Raw genomic sequence first — 18,924 nt, 5'->3', positions numbered from 1 at the left:
TTTTTGAAAAAGGCATTGTCAAGATGTAAATACGAGTTTCACAGAGAAAAATTGGGGTAGCTGATAATCCCTTTCTTGTTGAGCGGGAGTGTTGAGAAATGGCAAAAAGGAATTCCAGTTTAATTTGTCCTTGAATTAAACTTAGAATTAAAATATAATTCTATTCTCATAACAACTTGTAAATAGTTAATTAAGTTTAATTAACTTAATTGGCATAGGAATTTTGATTTGGAAGTCTTTCTGAAGTCATGTATATGTTCTCCCTATATTATAGGGGTCCAGGATGAGTTAATTATGATTTGTAATTAGTTAACTCAGTTTACGGAGTTAAGTCTAGTTAAATTAGTTCCAAATTGTTTGAGGAACTAATAGTGAGTTAATAGTCAATTGGTGCAATAATGCATTAAATAGTGCTACTCTAGCTAACTGAAGATCCCATCATCAAAAACTCATGCATGTCAATTATGAGAAAGACCCAATTGAGACTAGAGTGCAAGGACAATGTACTATGAGTTGTATGATTTACTGAGTTGTATAGATCATGCTTGCAATCAGAAACAAAACCTTGAAGGGATTGGATGTTTTTGGATGCACTAGCCTCCCATTAATATGGGTTGATCAACCATAGGAATTGTGCAAGCAAAAGGGACTTGGAAAGCTACAGAATTGGCTAAGTTTTGGCCAATATTTTGCTTGTGAGTTGGAGATTGATTTTACTAAGTGCTCGGATTGTTCTTAAGAGAACAAGCATTGTATTATCATCTTGGATTTCTGATATATGCAATACAGATAGTGGGATTTTGAGTTGTGGCTTATTTATTGCTTTATGTGTATTTGATTATCTTCTCCTTATCGATTATTGTTTTCAATGATTTATTGGCTTCCGCTACTTGATAGTAGAAGTAGTTTCTTGTCTCTTTGTTTGGTACATTGCATGATCTTGTGCAACTACTGAATTTTCTACAGACTGAGTTTGATTTCAATCCAATTGACTTTTAATATTTGCATGATTATTTTGTACATGGGTGTCCTTTCCAATGCATTCCTCAGCCTTTCAGGAGAGTGATACTCCCTGATCTGGAGATTGCTAGGTAAGGCATTCCATCTCCTCTGGCATGCTTACTAGCTTTCTGTCCCTAACAGCCTAAGTGTTTCTTCAAAATGTGAGATGGCTTGTTCCTAGGTGGAAAGGTATTTGGTTGCTAGGTCAGCATCATTGGAAATGATGTTATGATTACTAATGACATCCATTGGGTTGATTAGCTATGCCCTGATATAAAGTGGTTATTTTTCTTCCTTTTCCGTGACTCTATTTACTTCCTCAGCTCTTGCCTCCTCTTGAGTCATCTAGGATGTTAGGGCCATTAGTTGTGTATCCCCCAATTTTACATTAGGATCCTAAATACTCATGTCATTCAAGGCTAGGTTATGAATGTAGAACTAAACCAATTTTTCTCTATCTTCTATGCTAACCTGACTGCAAAATTCAATGAATTGTTTGTAATCTTGAAATGGCATAGATCCATGTTGTGTTAAGGTCTTTATTTAGAATTGCATCCAATCCTATTAGAGAACGAGTGCTTAAGAATTGGATGGTTGTCTACATTTTAATGCTTCCATGGAGAGGCTTTACATTATGGCCATTTGAGTTTCCTTCTCTTGCAGCTTCTCCCTCAACCACCTATTTTATGCCTATAGTTTCTCCCTCATTGTGGATTCACTCTCTCTTAACTCACTTAATTAATTTCCCATCTCAAGGAACTTTTATTCCATGAGGCCCACATATTCCACCTTTTTATACTTAGAAATTTGAATCCATCAGTGGTTCTCACTCTTTCTTCTTCTAGCTCAAAGAAAAGTGGGACAACAAATTTTTGGGGAATAATTCTCCCTCCTTCAATGAATTTATAATAGGAGCTTAGGCTAGATTGTGGATAAGGCTCTTGGAGCTCTAGGAATTCCCCCTCAAATGTTTTTGGGGAATTTGTTTCCTCCTATACTTCTTGTGTCACATTTTTTCCCTCTTGATGCACATTCAACCCCTGCTATAGAATCCTCTATTCCTCCTGTAGCACACTCTATTTTTCCTATAACACACTCTATTTTTCCTATAGCATGCTATTTTCTTCTTGTTCGAGGGTGGTAGGTGGCTTGAATTGTTTGAAGGAGGTTGATCGGGTGGTGGGCCTCCTTACATATGCTATATGAGTCTTTGTTATGGATTCTGGATAGGTGACCTCTTCAATTTTTCTTTTAGTAGGCCCCACATCCTCTTTCTTACTTGGGGACTCTTCAATTGTGATAGGGGTTTTCGGGGTAGTTTGAGGCCTTCCTTGTTTTGATCCTAGTTCTTTTACTAGTCATAAATTATAGGGGGGGATTCCTTTGCCTCTTCTTTCAGGTTTTACTTGGGTGGTCAATGTAGCTAAGGTTGTAGCTACCCCCTTTTTAGTGGGTCCTGAAGACAAGCTTTCTTGTTCTGGGGATACCTCTGCATCCCTACGCTCAGTAATTTTCTTGGGACTTGATTTTTCTTGTTTCTCCCCCTCTTCCTCTTCATATTTCTCTTTTCTTACCGATGCCTCTGTTTCTTCCTCTTCTTCTGACCCTACTGCTTCTTCCTCTCCTGCCTTTGCTCATTCTTCTTATTCTTCTTCTTCTTCTACTTTCTCCTCTCTTCCTCCAACACTAGAGCTTGGGGTCTCACCTCGTGTGAGGGTCTGTGACTCAATGAAGTCCTCTCTATCCATGTCTATGAACTTAGACCGAAGGACAATGATTCTCAATTTGTTAAACAAATCCACCACTATCAGTTTAATGAGGCCATGGTGGCCTAGGTGTCGGTGTTTTCCCTCTCTCAATTTTTTACTCATATCCTTGATGAAATATAGGAGGAAGTATGGCACACTAAGTCTTTGAGTCAGGGACAATTCTACTTGAAATATGAGTTCATGAAGTAATTGAAAATTCTAGGCATATAGCACACTTAGCCTCCCCTCACATGAGATGTATTTCATGATATGGTACACCACCTCATCCCAAGGATAAGGTAATATTTTTCTCCTAACTCCATTCATGTCCTCGATAGGCTTTTCATTGGCAGTGAAGAAGTTATTTTTAGCAGTGGCACTTGGGGTCTTTCCTTCTTTGCCCCATTTTACCCCTAAGGGTAGGTTTTTCACCCTTCTAATTAGCTCAGGGTTGAGTGAAATACCTAATCCCCTCACCACAATGGTGGCACTGTCTTTTGTTTGTGATTTTAGGCCCATGGAAAATTCAAAGGAAATGTCATCATCATATCCTTTCAACAACTCAAAGAATCCTAGCCACTGGTGTCTCATAAAAATGTCTACCATAGGAGGGTGTAGATGGATTCTTTGGTATGTGAGGGCTCCCTTATGTTAAATCCTCCCCCATCTATTCTCTATGCTTTTAAGTAAGTGAAGGAGAGTTAATTCTTGTAATAGCTTTGGTGTATAATTCGGTGGCAAGAGTGGGATAAAATACCTAGTTGATGATAATTTCCTACATTCACTCTAATATACAGCCTGAAAATATATTTTAATTTCACATTTTGGCTGCAACTTCTTGTATAATTTGAAGTGCACCTTGCATACAATTTATGGATGGATGAATGCGATGGTGCACTTACTTTTTATTATGTGGCCTTGGATGAAGGTAATAAATTGGAGACCAATTTGACCCTTTGTAGCATCCCTTCACCCTTTTAGTTTTCCTGTAGCAATCTCTTGACCTTCCAGTAGTAGTTGCAGGCTTTCCTGTAGCTCCATCCCGTATAAATGATAGAAAAGGGTTCGAAACTCCTCGATGGAACCCTGATCTTGTCCTCCCCTTAAATATTTTTGAAAGTAGTGTTTATGAAAAATAATTCGAGCCCCATTACATAATATTCCATTTTTGGCTTAGGCTTGGAGTGCGGTGATGACTTGGCAGACACACGAGGTTTCCTCTTTTGGATCATTGTCCCCACTTGGAGTAACTATTCCCTCATTCCTCGCAATCACCACTCACTCTTTGTCATCTGGCCTAGACTTATGTGACACCTCTACATTGTGTGAGCTCTTAACATCACTTTTAGTTTACTAGCTGAGGCTGGCCAGGTTAACTAGCCACCTCCAGCTTATTAAACACCTCCTCTCGACATTTATACATTTTTGTTATTTACACATAGGGAGGAGATGAGAGTTTTTCATACCCGTTCCTACCTCATGATTAAAATAATGTAGGGATGTGCATGCTGGAGTTGTACATAATTATTTTCATCAATTGAGTTGACTTGCTGTTTTTATTTCATGTGCATTTCTTCATTGCTCCTCCTGATATTTGATTGTTGTGGTTGTTGTGTGCAGGTACCTTGATGATTTCTAAGCTACTAATCCTGGTGGAGATTTTTTTTGGGAGTGATATCACTACTACTAAGTTCCCTCATAAGTTTTCATCACCCCCTAATGATGAGAAAAAAACAAGATTATTTCTTTATGTGATGTGTGCACGGGCTACTAAAGGAGGAGGTTCTCTTCGTGTAGCGGTCATTTTATTTTCTTCTAGCGTCCTCAAGTTGCATGGGGGTGATGAGAGACGATTTAAAAGGCCTTGAGGATAATGGTAGGACTATGAAAGAGTTGTGTAGATTTGTGGAAATGAGGACGATGTTTTATGCAGGTTTCTCAAGAAATTTTTAATAGGGGTAGGAAAAAATGGAGGGGTTTTAGTGAAAATTCTTTTTTTATGAACTAGGATGGATGAGTGATGGATGGATGCTGGACCATAGTGGGGGAACCTTATCCATCCTTTGAAAGGTCATGTTGGGCTATCCTTTCCTTCATATCTATATCTTGTATCTTTTCAAAGCCCTCCTATAGCACCACAAGACCTTCCAGTAGCAATTACATGTCCTTCATGTAGAAATCCATAGAGGCGTTAAAACTTGAATTTTGGGCTAATGGGAGGGCAGAGAAGTGATTAGATGAGTCTGGATGATGGACATGAAGTGGATGGAGTGACTAGTGAATAGGATCTTGAGAATTCTAGCCTTGTAGCTATGGAATCTGCCACTAACTTCAATCCTGCAAAATGACAAGAAAATTAGTAAACATGTTGTAGATCCATTTCCTGTGTTTTTTTTTTGTTTTTCTTTGGGTTTTTTTTTTTTGGAGACACACAAGATTCCTCAAAGGATGTTTTCAACCTGTATGCCTTCCCTAGGTGCCTCAAGAGAGGTTTTAACGTAGGGATATTCATTATTTCTCTTCTCTTTTTTTCTCCTAGGCTACCTTAGAGAGGTTTTCTACCCAAGAGTTGGCCTCAAATTCCTCATAAAGGTTTTCATCCAGGCCTTTTATTTTGTTCTCTTAAAAACAAAAACAGTATCTAGAAATGTTGTGGACTAGAAGCTATGACACTCCCAATCACATTGACTTCTATACTGATTGTACTGATGAATTCTTCTTTAGACATAGGTTTTATTTATACCTTCAACCTATAGCCATTGACAGGCAAGGGAATCCCTTCCTTGTCAATGGTCCTGATTTGAACAACTCCATTGTCATGACCTTTCTCTATCAAGTATGGGCCTAACCATCTTGTCATCAGTTTTGAAATACGTGAACCTAGATTCATACAATAGTGCCCAACCATGTTATGAAACCAGCTCACAAAAAGATAGAAAAGATAGATAAATGCCTTAGAAATAAGCCTCTTCGAGGGGACAACCTCCTTTACATTACACAAATGAACAATTCTTGGATGATACAAATGGCAAGACCTCCTTTCTATATATAGGAGTCTAAGTACATCTTAAATGGTCGGAGAAAAAATGGGCCGAGAGCACGCAGTGTTTCAAATTTTTTTCCCGCGCGGCCGTTCATGGCGGCCATGATCGAGATTTTGGAGTTTGGTGCAGTGGGTCCGAAGGCGATAGCATCTAGGCATTTTGTTTTTTCTACTGGGCAAAGATGGCGTCGGATGCAGGTGGAAGGCGGATGGTTTTCTTACAAAAGGAATCTCTGGATATCGATCCGTCTCCCGAGGACCTCCTTGCATGTTGGGGTCTGGAAGATTCAGAGGAGAACCTGCAACACTTCTTCCCGTTGCAGGCAGTGTTGTCAGGAAACAAGGAAAGGTCAGCGGATGCGGGAGTTAAGGCATCAGATGTCATCGCTAGGATCCCTGAGGGGAAAATACTGAGGGAAGCGCAACTTCATAGCTCTGCTCGGCCGGAAAAGCTGGGATCAGATGCTAAAGTCGCAGGAAAAGAAAGACATATTCTAAGTTACCCGAAAGGATCAGCGGGTGGGGTCTCCAGGTGGGCTGAGGAAACTAACGAAGGAAGCTACCTACAGTCTGAAAAGCGCTCTGTGTCTTTTGAGGCTGTAGAGGGAGGAGATAAGTCGGAGGATCAGGGTGGAAAGAGGAAGAAGCCCAAAATTTGCAGGAAAAAAGAGGCAAGGCCCAATTGTGTCTTTGGAGTGGATATCCACATAGACATGGCGTTGGAAGCATCGGAAACCCTTCTTGTCGGGAGAGTTGGAGGAAGGAAGTTAACAGTGGCCTTCATTAAGAAATGGGCTCTGGCTGAATGGAAAGAAGCTCCTCGACAACCAAAAGAGGTCACGATTCTTGATAGAGGGTGGTTTTGTCTCCGGTTTGGGCATAAGGAGCATGCCGAATGGGTGTTGTCAAAGCATTGGAGCCTTGGGAAGAGGCCTGTGTTATTCAGGAAATGGACGCCTCTCTTTGATGCCCAGAAAGAAAAATCAGAGGAGTTTCCAGTTTGGGTCAAACTAATGGGACTTCCTATTCACCTCTGGACCGATTCGGTTTTCTCCTCCATAGGAAATACTCTAGGTAAGTTCCTCGAGGCTGACAAATCCTATATGCATTCTCACGACTGGAGTGCAGCCCGCCTTATGGTAATTTTAAATCCAAAAGAAGGTTTGGCAGGAGATATCCTACTAAATTATCGAGGCCAAGAGTTCATCCAGACCCTGGACTACGAAAACCTCCCGTTCAGGTGTCACCGGTGCAAAGTATATGGACATCTGGCTCGGGATTGCCCTCAGGGTCATCGTAGATGTCGAAGGCAGAGGAAAAATGGTTTTAAGTCAGAGGAAAAGGATCAAATGAAGAACATTGCTCAGAAGGAAGTGGTCCAGTCCAAGGAGGCTGAAGCTCTGGCTAATATCCAGGGGATAGGATTGGAACATATGGAGGGCACTGGAATATCTCAGTCTGAGGAGGAAATGAGTGCTATTGTTTCAAATCAGCCCTCTGCAGCTGGTGTCCTAGCAGCTACTACAATGGAAGATCTATATCAGGCCTGTCCTCCCCCCCCTATATTCTCATCACCTATTTTATCAAGTGATTTGCATGTGGTGTGTAGTGGTGAGTTAGATCGTTCATGTAAACTCTCATCAGTTATAACAGATTTGAAGAAGGGAGAAAACACAACTGATAGTGTTTTATTGACGGTGACATCTCCCCTTCATCTGGCTCCGTTGCATTTTGGAGATGGAGGACGTGAACCTCATTACAATTTAAGGCCTTTAGCTACCAGAAAAGGAAAAGCGCAAGTTGCAGGCAGTTTGGCAACGGACGAGGTGTCCATAGGTCCAAAGAAGTTAAGAGGGAGGAAGTCAGACTTATAAAAAGCTAAGCTGAAGGCTATCATAGATATTGCTGGAGGAAAGCAGTTGTCCCTGCCAGGGGTGATTAGAGCAAAGCAGTCACCCCCCGAAGGTTTTAAATGATTATTTTATCTTTCAATTGTAGGGGTCTTGCTAGTACCCCCAAAAAACTAGCTCTGAAGGATCTGGTTAAGGAGAATAAACCTGACATCCTCCTCCTTCAGGAAACGCTTGGGAAAGGAGAAGACATTATAGGCTGTCTGCATAAACTTTTGCCGGGATGGAGTTTTCATGCCATGGATGCTACTGGACATTCAGGAGGTGCGGCTCTGGGATTTAATATGAAGGCAGCGCGTGAAATTTCATCCTGGGGAGCAGAAAACGTTTTGGCGGTGGAACTCTATTCCAATGAGCTCTGTATTCCTTTTCTTTTTCTGAATATCTATGGCCCTAATTTGGAGCGGGAGAAGTTCTGGAACTCTTTCTTCGCGAAGTCCTTTTTGGCGCACCCAAATCTCATTATTGGCGGAGACTTCAATTTCTCGTTGGGCCTGGTTGAATCCTGGGGTGTCAATGCTAGAGTGGACCCCCTCTCTGCTTTCATTCATCAGAAATTGGCCTTATCGCCTCTTATTGACGTTAACCCATCAAAGATGCGCCCCTCTTGGAGCAACCGAAGGATTGGCGATGATTGGATTGGGAAGAAATTAGATCGCTTTTTAATAAGCGATTTGCTGTCGGAGAAACTTCAGCCGTTCAGGCATTGGGTTGGAGATGGTGGCTTCTCTGATCATTTCCCGGTTCTTCTGGAGGTGAAAGGTAATTTAACTAAGCCAGGTATCCCCTTCAAGTTTAACTCCTCTTGGCTTTTGGATGCATCTTACATAAGTCTTTTTCATAAAACCTGGAGGAAAGCTGTGGTAAGTGAGAATGAGAACCGCAATCAACTGTTTATGGAAAATTTATTAAGGATGAAGGCTGCTTCAAAAAGTTGGGCACATCAAAAGAAGCTAAAGGAGGAAGAAACAATGCAAGTAGTGAACGCAGAACTTGCCCTTCTTGAGGATCCAGACAGTCAGGGCTATGACACAGGTGCATTGCGTTCGAGGATACATGAGTTGGAAATGGAAAGAAGGATAATTCTGCAGCTGAGGGAGCAAAACTGGCGTCTTAAAAGCAGAGCGGTATGGTTACAGGCATGAGATGAAAATTCTAAGTTTTTTCATAACTATGCAAAAGGGAGAAAAAATACAAACACTATATGGGAAATGAAGAAAGCAAACGGTGAAATAGCGCTCTCATTTGAAGATTTGGCCACTGAAGGGGTAAACTATTTCAAACACCTCTTTAAAGCCCCAGGTGAAGTCACAATTGCAGAAGTTATAAGGGTTGCCCAGGTTTTTCCTCGGTTCATAGAGGAGGAAGATAATGAACTTCTTATGGCTCCTATTACAAAAGAGAAAGTTGAAAGCGTCCTCAAATCGATGCAAAAAGACAAAAGTCCTGGGCTAGATGGCTGGACTGTAGAATTTTTCCTGCATTTCTTTGAATTCATTGGCGATGAGTTAGTGGAGGTGGCGGAAGAATCTAGACTCTTAGGTTCTATCTATCAAACCTTTAATGCTACATTTCTAACTCTCATTCCAAAATCTAATATCCCAGGTTCCTTTGCCGATTTCAGGCCCATCTCGTTTTGTACCTGTGTGTATAAAATCATTGCTAAAATCATTGTTGTCAAGATAAAACCCTTCCTTTCTAAAAATGTTTCCCTGGAGCAGTTTGGTTTTCTAGATGGCAGGCAAATTCATGAAGCAGTGGGAGTTGCTCAAGAAACGCTCCACAGTCTCAAAGTTGCAAAGAAAAAAGGAGTCGTTGTAAAAATAGACTTATCTAAGGCTTATGATCGAATAAGCTGGATGTTCCTGAGACTCTTGCTAACTCATCTGGGCTTTAGTTTTGAACTTGTAAGATGGATTATGAGTTGTGTCTCGTCTTCTTCCATAGCTGTTCTGATCAACGGAGCAGCCTCCAGTTTCTTCCGTCCTGAACGTGGCCTACGCCAAGGCTACCCACTATCTCCCCTCTTGTTTTTGATGGCAGCAGACGGTATCAGTCGTTTGATCCATGAAGCAAAAAGTCAAGGTTTATTGAAAGCAATAGAAGTTGCTCCAAATCTCTGGGTCACTCACCTTCTGTTTGTGGACGATATTATACTCTTCAGCAATGGCAGCCTTGATGATTGCAGGATGCTTAAGAGGATCTTGGACCTCTTTTTGAAAGCGACTGGCCTCTGCATCAATGAGAGAAAATCTACTATTACCTGTGCAGGTCTGGCTAGAGAGGAGGTGCGTCGGGTGTCTTTGGTTCTGAACTTTGAAGTTAAATCGCTTGAGGATTCCTTCAAATATATGGGGTTCTATTTGAAGCCAGATAATTACAGGATAAAAGATTGGCAGTGGATCCTTGTAAAATTGGAATCGAATCTGAAGCATTGGAGCCACAAGTGGCTCTCTCGGGAAGGTAGGCTTGTTTTAATAAAATCTTTTTTAATGGCTATCCCAGTTTATTGGGCGAGCTTGACTTGGGTGGCCAAAGGTACTATAAACTCAATTGAGAAACTTTGCAGCAACTTTCTGTGGGCAGGGTCTAAGTCTGAGAGAGTTACCCCGTGGATCGCATGGGACAAAATTACCCGTCCTAAAGAGTGGGGGGGCTGGGGTATAAAAAACCTTGCTAGCTTCTCCCAATCCCTTGCAGCAAAGTTGGCTTGGAGGATCATTTCAGCGGAGAATTTATGGACTACAGTGACTAAAAAGAAATATATAGATCCATTATCAACACTCGATTGGATCCGACTGCCGCAAAAGTCATCCAAAAATTCCTCGGTGGTCTGGAAAGCAGTGATTGCTTCGGTTAACATCATTGAGAAGGGGTTGGCTTGGTATGTAGGAGATGGAACTCAGATCCGCTTGGGGTGCGATCCTTGGATTGGCTGTTCTGAGGATTTTCATCTATCACAAGATTTGGTGGCATTCTTAAGAGACAGAGGATTATTCACTTTAAACCAGATTGCTGATCCCAGGGCCTCTTCTATTTGGAATCAAGGGTGGCTTAAAGGACGAGACTTAGATTTGATTGAAGACAGGTTGGAGGAATGGGACAGGTACATAAGGAATCTCGTCAACTCTTCGGTGCGACTTTCAGACTCTCCGGATGAGTTAAAATGGGTTTTTGCTCAGAATGGCCTTTATTCCCCAAAGGAAGGTTACAAATGGATGATGTCTCAAAAGGGCTGGGAAATTCCGGGCTGGTGGGCTAAACCCTTATGGAAGTTAAAAGGACCTGCTAAAACAAAACTCTTCTTCTGGTGTGTCCTTTTCCAGAAAGTTCCTTCGTGGGATTTCCTTCAAAGAAGAGGCAGAATTGGTCCTGGTAGATGTCCTCTGTGTAAAGACAGTGCCGAAATTGTCCAGCATCTATTTCTCTTTTGCCCCTTCAACTCTAGTCTTTGGGCAGCAACGCTTGGCCTAATAAACGTGCCTCATAGATGGGAAGGGCAGGGACTCTTAGAGGCCTGGCAGAGCTGGTGGTTTTCTTCATTAAACGAAAGGGAACGATCCATCCCTTTAATCATTACTTGGGGGACATGGCTGGCCAGGAACCAAGCCATCTTCAAGGACTCTATTTTCCCTATAGGAAGGCTTGCAGCTGAGGGAGCGGCCATCTATGAAAGCATCCCTATTCCTCAAGCTCCAAATTCCTTCAGAGCTGTTTGTCAAGAAGTCATAAGACAATCTATGCCATGGGCTTATTTTGATGGGGCGTTAGATAACAATGGTCGATGTGGGGCTGGCTTGGTCATATATTTTTTGGAAGTAAAGATTCTTAAAGCCTCAGTTGGTCTGGGTCAGGGTTCAAATAATTTTGCCAAATTAAAAGCCCTTCATCTCCTACTCAGTTGGCTTATCCTCCGAGATGTGCGAGAAGTTCAGATTTTTGGGGATTCCATGAATGTGGTTCAATGGGACTCATCTCTGTCATAATCTTTCTCTGCTTCCTCTGTTTAAAGAAGTCTCTCGGCTCAGGAATCGTTTTATGGAGATTTCTCTAAGTCATATTTACCGGGAAAGGAATTCTGAAGTGGATCGTCTTTCTAAAGAAGGAGTAGCTCGTGAGATGGGGTTGTGGACTATTTTGGAGGTTGATAATGGGTCTGTTCGGCCTGTTGATTAACCCATTTTTGCTTAATCCTCCTTCACGCTTCCTCTGTTCCTATATATATCTGTGTATGTTGTCGTTTTCCTTTTTTTCCATGTCTCCACTCTCTCATATTTCTCCTCTGCTGTCTTTCTTGGGCTGTTTTCCCATTATGTGGATGCCCGGGCAGAGTTTTTAGTTTTTTCATAGCGGCTTCCTTTGTGGATTTTTGTTATGGATCCGCGCAGTCCTATGCCTCTTTGCTGCTGTCATTTCGGTGCTATACCCTTGCGGTGGCTCTCGTTTCAGTTGCGTGGGCGATAGGACGTTACTCAACTGTTTTGAGTGACTAGGGAGGTTTTCCACTCCTGTAATGGGTCTCTGTTAGAGATCGTTTTGTTTTGCTGAGTCGTGCCTATGATGGCGGTTCTGGCTCGGTGTCTTCCTTACATACCCCATTATGTAACCCTTTTTATTAATAAAAGGTTGGAATTTTTTTTGTGGAAAAAAATATAGGAGTCTAAGGGGTCATAATATAATTAGAACCAACATAACAATAATAATGTAAGGGCACAACAATAACAATAGTGGGCTTCTATGGGGCACAATAATAAGAATATGGGTACTACATGGGCATAACAATATAAAAATGGGGTTTCACTAATAATAATAAGGGGTTACACTAGTAGTATAGAGACCTAACATGCCCCTCTCCTTCAAAAAGTGTTGTCCTCAACACTTGAGTAGTTCTTGATGCATCTGTATAAATTCTTGTCCTCCCATGTGGAATCTTCAGCGGATAAGTTCTTCCACTTGATGAGATACTCTGAAATTGATCTATTTCGTATTTGTTGATTTCTCAGTTCTAAGACTACTTCAGGTTCCAATATGATTTTTCCTTCCTTGTCAAGTTCTTACAATACTGTTTGAACTGGGATCTTCTACAAATTTTGAATGAGTTCCCACTCCTTTGGGCATATGGATATCTGTAAGGCCTGATGTTTGGAGGAACACTTCTTGGAATCAAATGAATAGCATGATCATGATCATGAATAGGTGGGAGGCCTTTGGGAGTCTCAAATACCTTGGAATAATTGTCCAAGACTTTTTGGAGATCTAGAGAAATAGATGATTTCAATGTGGGAACCTCTAGCGAACATAATTTTGCAATTACGCCACATTGTTCCTTCTTTAGAAGCTTTGTCATACCGTTAGAGCTGATTATATTTCCTGGTTTCCTTGCAATACCCCTTAATTCAACTTCCTTTCCTCCTGCAGAAAATTTCATGAAAATTTCTTGAAAATTAAAAGCTATTGTACCCAAGGATTGTAGCCATTGGACTCCTAGTACAACATTAGCACTACCCATTGGAATGGAAAGAATTGGGCTATTCAATACATATTCTCCCATGGATAACTTGATATTATGGCACATTACAGAGAAATTTATGGTTCCTCCACTTTCAACCATCACTTGACACTCTGGTGTTGGATATAGGAAGAAATTCAATTCCTTTGCTATCTTACAATGAATAAAATTATGGGTACTTCCCGAATCAATCAACACTATTACCTTTTTCTTCTTGATATGTCCTTCTATCTTGATAGTTTGAGGAGTGGTAATTCCAGCCAATGCATTACAAGATATGGTTAGATTCATTTCTTCTTTATCTAGGGTTTGTTCCTGGAGTATATCCTCTTCTTTTGACATTTCTTGTTCCTTTTCTTCCTCATCTTCACAATCTATGTAGAATAATATCTTCCCATCACACTTATGACCTTTAGTGTATTTGCTATCACAACTGTAACAAAGCCCGTTTGTTATTTTTCCTTCCAATTGTTGTGGTGTCAACCTTGTAGGTTGTGGAAGGCTAGGGGCAGCAACACTTCCATCTTTATAGTTGTGAGTGGTAGGCTTCCTAGTTGCCATCATTTTGCTTTCCATTTTTCTTGCTAACCTTAATGCCTTTTCCAATGAATCAGGTTCCCAAAGATGAACCTCGTGTTGAATGTTATCCTTTAAAGTCCTTATGAAGACATCAACCATTTTCTTCTCTGGAATATCATTTACCCTTATATTCAATTTTTGGAAGTCCTCAATGTGCTCTACCATTGAACCCTTTTGTTTGAGATTTATCAATTGGCTAAAGAAGGTGTTTCTCTTTGTATCCTCATAATGTGCTATCATTTCCTCCATGAAAATGGACCATGTGACAAGTGATTTATGAGAACAAATCCCTTTATACCGTAAAAATTGATTTGGTTTTAAATAATTAGATGCAATACATATCTTTTTTAATAGTGGTACACCATGTAGATCAAAATATTTCTCCATTTGTAGTATCCAATTTACCGGATCCTTGCCATCAAACTTCCTCATCTCGCTTTTTATTGATTTTAGGGGCTCAATCTTGAAACAACTGTAACTCTGAAATTTCGGATGTTTAAGTTTTGAAATTTCGGACTGAAGTAGCCCTCTGATTCCTCTTTCTAACTTCGCAAGTATGATTTCAATTGGATTCTCGAATAAATATTTATTCGCAATCGCCTTCGATGGCCCAATTATAGACTAGTTCAGTAGTGTGAACTTGTATGACGTTCCACGTGTCACTATTTCAACCTTCGGTTCTTAGAATTATACCCTAGTAAAATAAATTATGTCCTCTTTCTGTAACTTCTTACGAAATTTCAATCTGATGCTCAGAGAGAAAGTTATGACGATTTTCCCAAGGTAACCTATTTAGAATGTAATTTTAGAGTCTGCAAAAACCCTAAATCCCTCAGATCATATATCCAAAAATATAGTGAGACAAGATCTAAAATTCCAAATCGAGGTTCAAACCAATTTTTTCTCAAATGGGTTTTTTTTGGGGTTCTGAAACTTCGTAGAGAAAGCGTTGTAGCAAACATTCCATGATGACCTGTTTTAGATGAAATTCTAGAGCTTGCAAAAACCCTAAATTCCTCAAATCATATCTCTAAAAATATAGTGAGATAAGATCTAAAATCTAGACCTGAAGTTCACCGTGATCTCATCTCAAATGGGTTTTTTTTTAGCTTCTGAAATGTCATAGAAAAATGTTATAGCACAAATACCATGATGACCTATTTGGAGCAGCGAAACCCTAGAATCCAAGGCTCTGATACCAAATGTTATGAAACCAGCTTACAAAAAGATAGAAAAGATAGATAAATGCCATATAAATAAGCCTCTTCGAGGGGGAAAACTCCTTTACAGTACACAAATGAACAATTCTTGGACGATACAAATGACAAGATCTGCTTTCTATATATAGGAGTCTAAGGGGTCATAATATAATCAGAGTCGACATAACAATAATAATGTAAGGGCACAAAAATAACAATAGTGGGCTTCTATGGGGCACAATAATAATAGTATGGGTACTACATGGGCACAACAATATAATAATGGGTTTGCACTAATAATAATAAGGGGTTACACTAGTAGTATAGGGACCTAACAAACCCCCTTCTCGAAAAACCTTGTCCTTAATATGCCTATCAAGCCATACATTCCTTTACAATTGTATAACTTCATTGTATAGGAAGGCCTGCATTCTGAACTCATCCGAGCCATTCAATTGGAGCAGCCTCTCTTGTTGTGCTTTGGTGTCATCTAAGTCTAATTGGGCTGCCATTCTCAAAGTATTATACTCAAACTCAATAGAAAGAAAATCTTTCTTTTCATAAACGATATCATATGGAGTGAACCTAGTAGTTGTCTTCCAAGTGGTGTTATAGGCCTAAGTCGCCTCCACTAATATTTCTACCCAACCTCTCCTACTGTTGCTCACAACCATGGAGACGATTCTCTCTAATTCCCTTTTTGTAACCTCTACTTTCCCATTTTCTTGAGGGTGATAGATAGTACAAGTTTTGTGTTTTATATGATACCACCTTAAAATATTCTTGATCATATGTGATGTGAATTGAGCTCCATAATCGGTGACTATCTCTCTGGGGTACCCAAATTTGTAGAAGATATTTTCCCTTAAGAACTCAACCACTTTCTCCTCTATTGCTGCCTTGACAACCTTTGTCTCAGCCCACTTTGTCAAGTAATCAGTGCACACAATGATGTACTTTTTCTACCCTAATGGTGGATCAATTGGCCCAATGAAATCCATGCCCCACTTGTCAAATGGCTCCAAGGCCACCTGAGGTTGTAGGTGAATTTCATCCCTAGGTGTGGGTTTTCCCATCCTATAGCACTGATCACATCTGCTAGTATGCCTTTTTGCATCTTGGTGGAGAGTGGACCCATAATAGCCAGCTTGTAGAGCTTTGAAAGTTGTTCTTTTGGCAGAAAAATGACCTACACAAGGCCCATCATGATAGTTCGAGAGGATTTCAAAGATTTCCTCTTCATTGACACATCTCGTTAAGATATGATATGGTCATAGATTAAAAATATTTACGCCAATCAAAGTGAAAGGGGCACTTTTCCTTACAATTCTACTCTTCTCCCTAGATGAAAAATTTGGGGGAAATTTTGCAGTAATTAGGTAGTTGGCTATGTCAGAAAACCATGGAGAGGGCACCAAGATCGAAAATAGGTGTTGGGCATGGAATCCCCCCACAATAGGTTTTGGGGATCAAAGTCGAAGTTTTGGTCAAAGATGTTGTAAAACTCCATGAATTGTGGGAGTGGAGCGCGAAGTGTACAATTGAGTCATAGGTTTGTCCGCCCTAAACATCATATGGTAAACTAGTGTAAAGCTGACCTACCCATGGTCCGTGGCCCATGGGATTGTATTAATAGAGTGAGGCTCTAAGTTGTAAAGATAGTTAGTAGTTGATGATAGAGAGTATCGAAGGAATGGTTCAAGCTTAGAGTAGAATTCTAAGTGTCTTGGGTTGTAGTAGTAGGAAGAGGCTCTGTAGCTGAGTGCACAGAGGCCTAGTAGAGTCTGCAGCTGAGTGCACAGACCCCTGTTGCTGAGTGCACAGGGAGGTGTTGAGTTTGTAAGAAATATCAAAGATTAAATAAAGAGAAGTCGATTCCTAATTCTATGTAATTTCTATGCATTATCTTCTTTATGTTTATATTCATTTATGTATCGTGTGCACTAATATGATTGTTGAATATGTTATAATAACCATAAATCTTACACACACAAGTTAAGTAATCAGGTAATTAGTGAGGAACTTTGGTATTATATGGGTCTCGCCCTGAATAGGGTAACGCAGAAGCTGCACCATAGGTCACAAAGGGATAGCAAGTGCGCGCAGTGACAGGTCAGACAACGGATCTCCAAAATCCCATCAGAGATCCCAAGGGTGTGGAAACTTGGTTATAGCACCCTCCCATACTACTTCGGGTGAGACCTCAGTCCGCGCTCCGCACACTGTTTCTAAAAGGGCCAGTAGTACTGGGATTTACTTGGTTAAGTCACCTTTGAAGCTGGGTCAGGCCCCTATAAGCCAACAAATGGTTCTGTTGCCAGGACCGAGATCTGCACAAAAGATGTCTGATGTTGTGCCACTAGAACCCTATAAAGAGAGAAATTAAAGAGTGGTTGGACGAGAAGATTCACGAGTTTGCAGCGCAACAAAATAGAAATCTATGAGTATCTAAGGAATAGTGGTTGGATCGCTACCTGTACAGTGAAATCCATGAAATTTTCTTTTCATCTTTTCCATCTCAGCTATATGAGTGGATCAAAAAGTTAGCAGACAACATGGGAAGGTGTAGGCTCGACAAACCAATAGTGTGGAATCCGAAACTAGTGCGCAAACTAGAAGCCTTAGAAGATAAGATAGCGTGATGTGGGCCACTGGCTCAACTAGAAAATAGGAGGATTTATCACTGAGTTCACAGTAGACACGATCGTCAGCTACAGTGAGGCAGAGCGACATTTTCTCAAGGGACCACGAGGTAAGTATATTAAATCTTTGAACACTTGGATTAAGATGCTATTGTGTGAAAAGTAGGTTATGAGAATAAATTAATGTTTGGGACTATGCGGAGCGGAAAGATCTATGGAAGCGGAAGTAGTGCGGGATTGGAAAACAGTCCCTTAATTTCACCCTCGTGCGAAAGCAAGGAGGAGCTCGCGAAAGTCTCCCTGAGAAGTGCGATCAGTTTGATAAGACAGAGAATTCCATGTTTACCACCCCCATCCACACCGCCACCCACTTCACCCCCCTCACCTCCATCTCCACCCACTCCACCTCCACCACCTCCACAGTTCAGTATGGCGAGCACGATCAAATTACCAGTATTCAGAGGAGTATGGAATGAAGATCTGGACCAATTCTGGTTCATAGTAAGAGCAATATGGGAAGCACAAGGCATTGTGGATGATAATATCAAAAATGCTACGCTGGTGAGCGCACTATAGGATCATGCATTAACATGGCATATCAAGAATTCAATGACCACCCAAACGCAGGGATTGTAGAGATCCAGACTACGTTGAACAGGGAATTTAGCAGGCCAAAATCAGAGACACAATCAATCATCAGGTTTAAAGAGATCGCGATGCTCCCGGGTGAGACCCCCTAGGATCTGGACCAAAGGCTGAAGAGTATGATCCACGAAGCCAATATGACATTAATGAATGCACAACATCATGCATGGTTTGTGGCCTCACTTACGCCACACTTAAGAATGATGTTGTCACAGCAAAAACTTTCCACCCAGGCTGAAGCATTGGAGATGGCAATAAGGTTGCATGAGACCCCTATACAAGACCCTGGGTTGGGAGTCCAACAGATCCACACGCAACTACAAAATATGTGTTTGGAAATGTAGAGTTTGAAACAAGATAGGGCATCTCGACCAGAGGTGCGCGAGGAAGTATGGTGCATAAAATGCAAAGGCCAGGGCCACGAAAAATATCATTGTCCAGTGTTTGCGAACTACTTTTCAGGGGGAGGGTCAATGCTATTAAGACCAAAGGCACAGGAGGGGCCAAGCACGACGTCTACATAATGGTGCACAATCTACCAGATAGGAGTAAAACACACCATGGATAATTGTCATGTGTTGCAGAAGTATATGCAGACGTCCCAACAATTATTTTGTAATTTCTACAGGTTGGTAGGCCATGACGAA

This window comes from Pinus tabuliformis, chromosome 2_2 (genome assembly GCF_031772625.1).
Source record: "Pinus tabuliformis cultivar Carrire ecotype Pingquan chromosome 2_2, CPIR1, whole genome shotgun sequence".
Taxonomy (NCBI): domain Eukaryota; kingdom Viridiplantae; phylum Streptophyta; class Pinopsida; order Pinales; family Pinaceae; genus Pinus; species Pinus tabuliformis.
Note: the sequence above shows the minus strand (reverse complement) of the source record.